This window comes from Eptesicus fuscus, chromosome 2 (assembly GCF_027574615.1).
Source record: "Eptesicus fuscus isolate TK198812 chromosome 2, DD_ASM_mEF_20220401, whole genome shotgun sequence".
NCBI classification, from domain to species: domain Eukaryota; kingdom Metazoa; phylum Chordata; class Mammalia; order Chiroptera; family Vespertilionidae; genus Eptesicus; species Eptesicus fuscus.
Genome location: NC_072474.1, coordinates 49,281,142 through 49,289,254, shown reverse-complemented (window position 1 = coordinate 49,289,254; position 8,113 = coordinate 49,281,142). Strand labels below are relative to the sequence as shown.

Genomic DNA, 8,113 nt, shown 5'->3' with positions numbered 1-8,113 from the left:
ATGGGTAAGTGAAAGATTGCATCAAAGAAAATACCCAGTTTTTTTTACATCCATGATCTGGGGTATAACATGGTATCTATAGAAATAGGGAAACCAAGAGGGTAAATGTGGATGGATGGGGGAGAAGAAAGAGGAAGCGGTAAGTCAGGAAAGTTATGAGATATGCACTGTAAGTTGACATTATAAAAATCCAAGTGGAATTTTCTAATAGGTACATTGGCAATAAGGTCAGGAGTTTATGAAAGGAAAGTGTTTCAAAGATATATCTGAAGGAGTATTCCTAACAAAGGTAAAGGATGATGTCAGAATTAGAAGAACTGAGGGATAATAAAAATTTTAAGAGTTTCTTAGAATAAACACTGATCCCAATCAGGCAGTGCCAAACTGGAGTGCTCTGCTGATGGGAGCTGGGCAAGAGACTTATACACGCTTATGCACTGGGTGGGGGTCCCTCAGCCAGGCCTGTACCCTCTCACAGTCTGGGACCCCTCGGGGGATGTCCACCTGCTGGCAGTCAGACATCCCTCTTGCAGTCTGGGGTTCTCTCAGTCCCAGACCCCTTGCTCCTTACCACCCACCTGCAGCGGAGGTGGGAGAGGCTCCCATAACCGAGGCTGCACTCACCAGCCATCAGCCGGGCTTCTGGCTGAGTGGCGCTCCCCCTGTGGGAGTGCACTGACCACCAGGGGGCAGCTCCTGCATTGAGCATCTGCCCCCGTGGTGGTCAGTGCGCATCATAGCGACCTGTCGTTCTGCTGTTTGGTCGATTTGCATATTATGCTTTTATTGCATAGAATGGTGTGGAAGCAAAGCAAGGACATTATTTGATTGGCTATAAGCTTAAAGCCTAGTTAGCTGTTTGTCATTGGTTGTCCTGTGGTTTTGCTTTTGTAACCTTAAATTTTGGCTTGCTTCCATAGGCCCACAGCATTGCAGCCACCTCAGCCTAATGGCCCCCTGGTTTAATAGCACCATAGATGAGAATTCTAAGGAAAAGAGTGAATACAACTGAAAGCTGAGGAGCAGGCAAAGAAAAAGACCCAGGGCAGCAAAGTGTAGTGTCTCACTAGGCATAACGATTTCGGATCAAACTAGAAAACTTCCTGTAATCCTAACAGCTAACAAGGTGATGTTGAGAACGTTTCCACATGTGTATTGCCAGCTCTGAGTAAGAAATAGCAATCTATTTTTTATCTTTACTGCTCTCTTGTGTTTATCAAAGATGATATTGCCATAGATTCTGTGACTACATCTGATTTTATCAACACTCTTGGTCATTATATAAATTGCTTATGCCCAGTGTTACAACAGAGCCTGGTGGCTAAATTCTGTAAGTTTGAAATTCCATGCAGCATTCTTCGTATTAGAGGGATTCCAAATACTACCTTCATCCTGAAGAGGAAAGGGAGGCACCACAATAAAAAGACAAGAATCTAAAATCATACAACATATGCTCACATCCCTCCACAGACTCAGCCCCGAGGCAAAAACTATATGAAAAGATATGACCACCACACCTACTGAGACAACCTGTGTAGGTAACTGTGACTCAATTGGATGAAAATATCTCAGAGGATAATCTAGAGGCTTTTCCATCCCCTTAGAGTCTCCCAGTTTCTTTTTTGTGCGTGGTGCTGTGTGTGTAGGGTTGGAATTGTTTGTTAGCACTGAATAACCTAGTGAAAGCTAACTAATGCAGCTAACAGTACATCTGAGAGTCATCTTGTTAGGTACGATTACTGCTATAAGGAGTTTTCCCCAGTTCATTATAGAATGACTTACTGTATTGAGATTTGTAATTTATTGTTTCAGGTCTTCTATTTAGGTCTTTGATTCATCTTGAATTAATTTTTATATATGGGGACAAACAGTAGTCTAGTTTCAGTCTTTTGCATGTGGTTTTCCAATTTTCCCAGCACCATTTATTGAAGAAGCTTTCTTTTCTCCACTGTATGTTTATTCCTTCCTCTTTATTGTTTGAAAATATTTTTATTGATTTCAGAGAGGAAGGAAAGGTGAGAGAGAGAGAGAGAGAGAGAGAGAGAGAGAGAGAGAGAACACCAACGATGAGAGAGAATCATTGATCAGCTGCCCCCTGCATGGCCCACACTGGGGATCGAGCCCACACCTGGGCATGTGCCCTGGCTGGGAATTGAACCCGGCAATCTCTGGATGCTCAACCACTGAGACGCATTGTCAAGCTATTTTATTACTTTTAAAGATGAACACTAAAATATTTAGGGGAAAAAATGATTTTCCTGGAATTTGTTTTAAAATGTTCTAACAACAAAAAAGAATTTTTAAAAGATTCAGGATAGATAAAAAATATGTCAAAATACTGACAATTGATGAAATTGAATATTACCTTTTGAAAAATTCAGGAGAAGTTGAAAAAAAGTTTCTTAATGGTGAAGAAACTATTATAAATGGCATCTTCATGTAGGAGAGGAAATAAATCGAAAACTTTGCTTTGTAGTTATGCAGTTTGCCCATTGTTTGGAGGCAAAACTATGCTTTGCATCATAGTTTGCCCTTAAAATGCTGTTTTTTGTTTGTTTGTTTTCTGATTTGAATGAGCAGGGCTGGCTTCTCAGCCACTGTGGTTTCAGCATGTAAAGGGGACTTTATTGTTTCCGGTTGTGTTTAACTGTCTCTAACAGATATGTTTATCTGTATAAATGTTCCTGTTGTTAACTTGGTTTTGCTTTGGTTATACTAAAATAACATGCAGGGACTTGTATGAGTTCACAGGGTACTAATGTGGGCCACAAATGGTAAGGAACAATTAAGCATTAGTGGGGAAAAAGAGGAAAATTGAATTCAGACAACATGCATTTGATATTGATACTTCCCAGCTAAGAGTCATTGGTCAAATCAACCTCTGGGAATATTACATTTCTCTTGGGCAACATGGGAATGGTAACAGGACTATTGTAAAGACTGCATGAGCTACTACGCAAGATGCTTTTTCTACTCTAAAGCATCATATCAAGATAAACATTATTAGCATGAAGGATGAATACTGGCAATATTTAATATGATTATTTTCACTTTACAAAAGTGAAAAATTATCTAAATTGATTTTTAAAAATAAGTTAAACATGCCAAACTTCTCCATTAAAATATACCAGAGTAAAGAAATAATAATTTCGTAATACAGATAATTGCCTCAGTTTTATTATTTTATGTCCTATCTATCTATCTATCTATATCTATATCTATATCTATAAAAGCCTAAGCTACCAGCCAACCAGCCGACCGGCTGGTAGCTATGATGCACACTGACCACCAACGGGCAGATGCTCAACGCAGGAGCTGCCGAGCTGCAGTGACTTGGCAGTGGTTGTTCTTGACCCACCGGGAACCAGAGAGGAGGGAGCCCAACTCCGAGGTGCATCACCTGAGAACTTCCCTCTCACAATCTGGGACCCCTCGGGGGATGTCAGAGAGTCGATTTTGGCCAGATCCCTGCAGACCAGACCGAGGGACCCCACCAGTGCATGAATCTGTGCATCAGGCCTCTAGTCGTTAATAATCATGATTTTTGTGTGTGTTTATTTTAATTTCACCTAGCAAGCTCCACTTCTTCAGAAACTTATAGGTGCCCGACCTGCGTGGCTGAGTGTCGACCTATGTTCTAGGAGATCAGGGTTCGATTCCCTATCAGGGCACATGTTCAGGTTGCAGGCTGGATCCCCAGTAGGGGGCTTGCAGAAGGCAGCCAATCAATGATTCTCTCTTATCATTGATGTTTTATCTTTCTATCTCTCTCCCTTCCTCTCTGAAATCAATAAAAATGTATTTTAAAGACTTATAGGTAAATTTAGTATCATTCTGAGGAGCAACAGGCAGTATTAACTGACTTAGATTGTTTTCAGTCATTTATAATTTCAATTTGCAGTCAATACTCAGGTTGTTATGCTTCTTATGCCCTTCAACGCAGTTTTCCCCTAAATCATTTAAGGCACGTAAGCATCCTGCATTAATGAAAAGTTGTTCTTTCAATGTAATTATAAAAATAACCTTTTCCTTTACCCTCTTTTCAGAAAAAAAAAGCCACATGAAAGAACATGAATATCTCTTCAAAGTAAGTGATGACTTAAGAGCCATAAAGTACTTTAAAAACAAACAAAAAGAGTCCCCCTGCCTCCTAATAAACAGCAATAAGAAACACGTTTCATCTGACTCTCCATATTTCCATCAGGACAAGGATTAGATCAGCTCAACAAATACACAGCTCCACAATGGCTTTTCACTGCATGCCTGCTAAACCTCATTTCACAAAGTGATGTGGGACCTTATGGAGTTATTATTCTGTATCTTCCGATGAAATGACAGAGAAAACATTATATTGTTGTGGATATTGTTAGCACTCCCAATACCTTTGTCGACTAGCTTTTCCATATTTCCTTGTCCTCACTTTCACTATTTTTAATTGTTTTTCAATCCAGATTGATCTTTTCCCATTAAAATTATTATTTATTTTGAAAAAGGTTAAACTTTAACATGTTTCAGTGTTTTAAAGGTTAAAAAAGAGGTATGTAGTGAAAATTCTCTCCCATCCTGTCCTTCAGTTACCTAGAAATATGTGCTTTCCCCATATTTTTCTTGATCACCTATTTTTTGTTCATGTTGCTATTCTTATCTGAAATGTCCTTCAAACATCTTTCAGTTTCTGCCCTTCACATCTTCAAAATGTAGCTTAATACTCTCTTTTAATGAGCTTTTTTCTAAACCATCATCTTTATAATTGATCCCTTATTCTGCATAATCAAATGTGGCTTGTACCCTGCTTTCATTAATATGCTTAAACTTGCTAATGCTCCTAAATTATTTTTATATTTCCTGAATAGATTTAGATTTCCAAATAGCTTACAGATTTTTAGGCTCCTCAAAATCAAGCAATGACTTATATTTCTTTTGTTCTCCACATAGCACATAATCTGGACCTATGCAAGTAGCTGAGACCTTATACCTTATCTAGCCTCTGAAATCCTTACCTGGTTATTCTCAAAATTTGCTATTAGCATCACCTGCAGAGGGTTGGAAACTCAGAATGCCCTGGCTTCACACCATACCAGTTAGATCAGAATCTGAGGGTGGGATTTAAGTGTGAGTGCTATTTAAAATTCTCCAACCTGCAGCTAAGTTTGAGAATCAGTAACCTAACCCACCTCCATGCACTCATCTCAGCTGATTATCTTATTTCATGAGAACACACTCTTGGAACAGACTGACAGCTGTCAGAGAGGAGGGGGATGGGAGGGGTGGGAGGGACTGGATGAAAGAAGGTGAAGGGATTAACCATAACCCATAGACACAGATAACAGGGTGGTGATGACCAAGGGAAAAGATGGGGGGCTGGAGGGAGGTGGGCAAAGAAGGGGGGATGGGGACATTTGTAATAGAGTCAATAAAAATGAAGTTTTAAAAATGCTCTTTCTGCCCGGCTGGTGTGGTTCAATGGTTGAGTGTCTACCCAGGAACCAAAAGATCGCTGCTTGAGCCCTAGAGGGTTTGGCTCAGTGGACAGAGCATCGGCCCACAGACTGAAGTGTCCCGGGTTTGATTCTGGTCAAGGGCACATACCTCGGTTGCAGGTTCCCTGGCCCTAGTTGGGATGCATGCAGGAGGCAACCAGTCGATGTGTCTCTCTCACATTGATGTTTCTCTCTGTTTCTCCCTCTCCCTTCCACTCTCTCTAAAAAATCAATGGTAAAATATCCTCGGGTGAGGATTGATAAAAAACAAAACAAATAAAAAAAGAAATCATTGCTTGATTCCTGGTCCAGCCACATGCCCTGGTATGGGCTAGATCCCCAGTAGGGGGCCTGCAGGAGGCAGCCGATAGATGACGTTTCTTTCTCATTGATGTTTTTTATCTCTTTATCCCTCTCCCTTCCTCTCACTCTAAAAATCAATAAAAAACATATTTTAGAAATGCTCTTTCTACCAGTGTCAACATAGTCCCTCCTGAATTTGCACCCACCTTCTCCTGCTTTGCACCCCTTGTGGCTAACACAGAGTTCCCCTTGTTCCCACAGGCTTCCTTCCAGTAGCCACATTTTCTTTGCCCTCCTTCCCTGAAAACCTCCTCAAAAGGCTTTGCTACACAGATGGTTGTCATTTTTTACCTCCAAGTTTCTCTTCAACCAACTTATATCTGGCTTTCATTCCCATCAGGCCTCCAAAAATGTTCTTGTCATGTAGCCAGACCCCAGGGCCAGTCTTCTGCCTTCTACCTCTCAGCTGCACAAGCACTCTTGGCTCCAACACTCTTTTCTTGATTCCCAGAATACCGCATTGCTGCTCCTTCTCTCCCTCTATTGCCTTATCCCCTTGTATTGCCCTTTCACTGCCTGACTTCAAGGTAGCAGTTTCAAAGTAGCAGCTTCCCAGGGCGTGGTCCTAAGCCCTCTGTTTTCTCCACCCATTTCCGTGGATAACTTGTATATAAAGATGATTTCAAATAGTAAGTAGTTGAACTTTTTTTTTTTTTTTTACCTTACTAGATAATGCTTATTTCCAGTGATACCAGAAAAGACTATAACCTACATGTCAAACTCACTTTAAGACTATAAAGTGGGCTTTGCAGACGCCGCCGCCCCGAAGCCGCCCGTGACCAGCCACGGTGAACCCCACCGTGTTCTTCTCCATCGCCATCGATGGCGAGCCCTTGGGCCGCGTCTCCTTCGAGCTGTTTGCAGACCAAGTTCCAAAGACAGCAGACAACTTCCGTGCTCTGAGCGCTGGGGAGAAAGGATTTGGTTATAAAGGTTCCCGCTTTCACAGCATTATTCCGGGATTTATGTGCCAGGTGGTGACTTCACACACCATAATGGCACAGGCGGCAAGTCCATCTATGGGCAGAAATTGGAGGATGCGAACTTCACCCTGAAACATACAGATCCTGGCATCCTGTCCATGGCAAATGCTGGGCCTAACACAAATGCTTCCCAGTTTCTCATCGGCGCTGCCAAGACTGAGTGGTTGGATGGCAAGCATGTGGTGTTCGGCCAGGTGAAAGAAGGCATGGGTATTGTGACAGCCATGGAGCGCTCTGGGTCCAGGAATGGCAAGACCAGCAAGAAGATCACCACTGCTGACTGTGGACAACTCTAATAAATTTGACTTGTGTTTTATCTTAACCACCAGACCATTCCTTCTGTAGCTCAGGAGAGCACCCCTTCACCCTGATTCGCTTGGGATGTTCTATAATCTTTGTGCTCTTGCCACAGTTCATTGGGTTCCATAATTTCCTTACCCTTTCCCAGTCTAGATGGATTGCAGAGTTGAGTTTATGATTATGAAATAAAAACTAAACAGTTGTCTGTAAAAAAACAAAGATTATAAAGTGAAGGGGAATGAGTTTAAGTAGCAAATCATCTTGAAAACCATAAAACACCCTTTACACATCTCTCTTCTTTCCCTAAATTTCTTCAGATCACAGCTATCTTCCCTCTTTCCCAAGTTCCCCATCAACTGCTAGGTCTCTCCTTTTCTTTAGATTTTCCCCTAAACATACTCTCCAGCTTCCTGTCTCCATTCTCCCCACATCCCCTCACCTCCAGTGGAAACTCATCTTGCTGATAATACACCCTGTATGGAAATTGCTTGTATTGAGAAGTTATAATTCACCTACAGGAAAGTCCTCAAAATAGGCAATACATATATTGCAAGGAAACCTTAGAAAATTTACTTGATATAGAAGGAGGACTCTGGGGAAGAAAGAGATGGGGCAATAAAGTAGTATAAAAATGTATATATATATATATATAATATAAAAAAATATATAAAATATAATATATCTATATATATATAAAAAATATATAAAATATATATATAAATATATAATAATATATATATTTATATATAAATATATATATATAAAAGTCTAATATGCTAAGTGTTTGTCCAGGTAATTACATCACATAGCAACACCCAGCTTCCTCTCCCTAGCGACTAGCCTCCTTGCAGTTTCTTCAGTCCAGGAACACGACTTGCTTTATATTATAGCCAGGTGGAAACATTTTACACTTTAACCAAATGTCTGTGAAGCATTTTTCCGTGCCTCATCTCATTTGATCCTCACAGAAGTCTTGGAATAGGTAGA

General features: G+C 40.8%; 1 pseudogene; it reads left to right on the top strand.

Moving 5' to 3' along the window:
• Nucleotides 1-7,186, top strand: LOC103299810 (peptidyl-prolyl cis-trans isomerase A-like; annotated as a pseudogene).
• The last annotated feature ends 927 nt before the right edge of the window (nucleotides 7,187-8,113 follow it).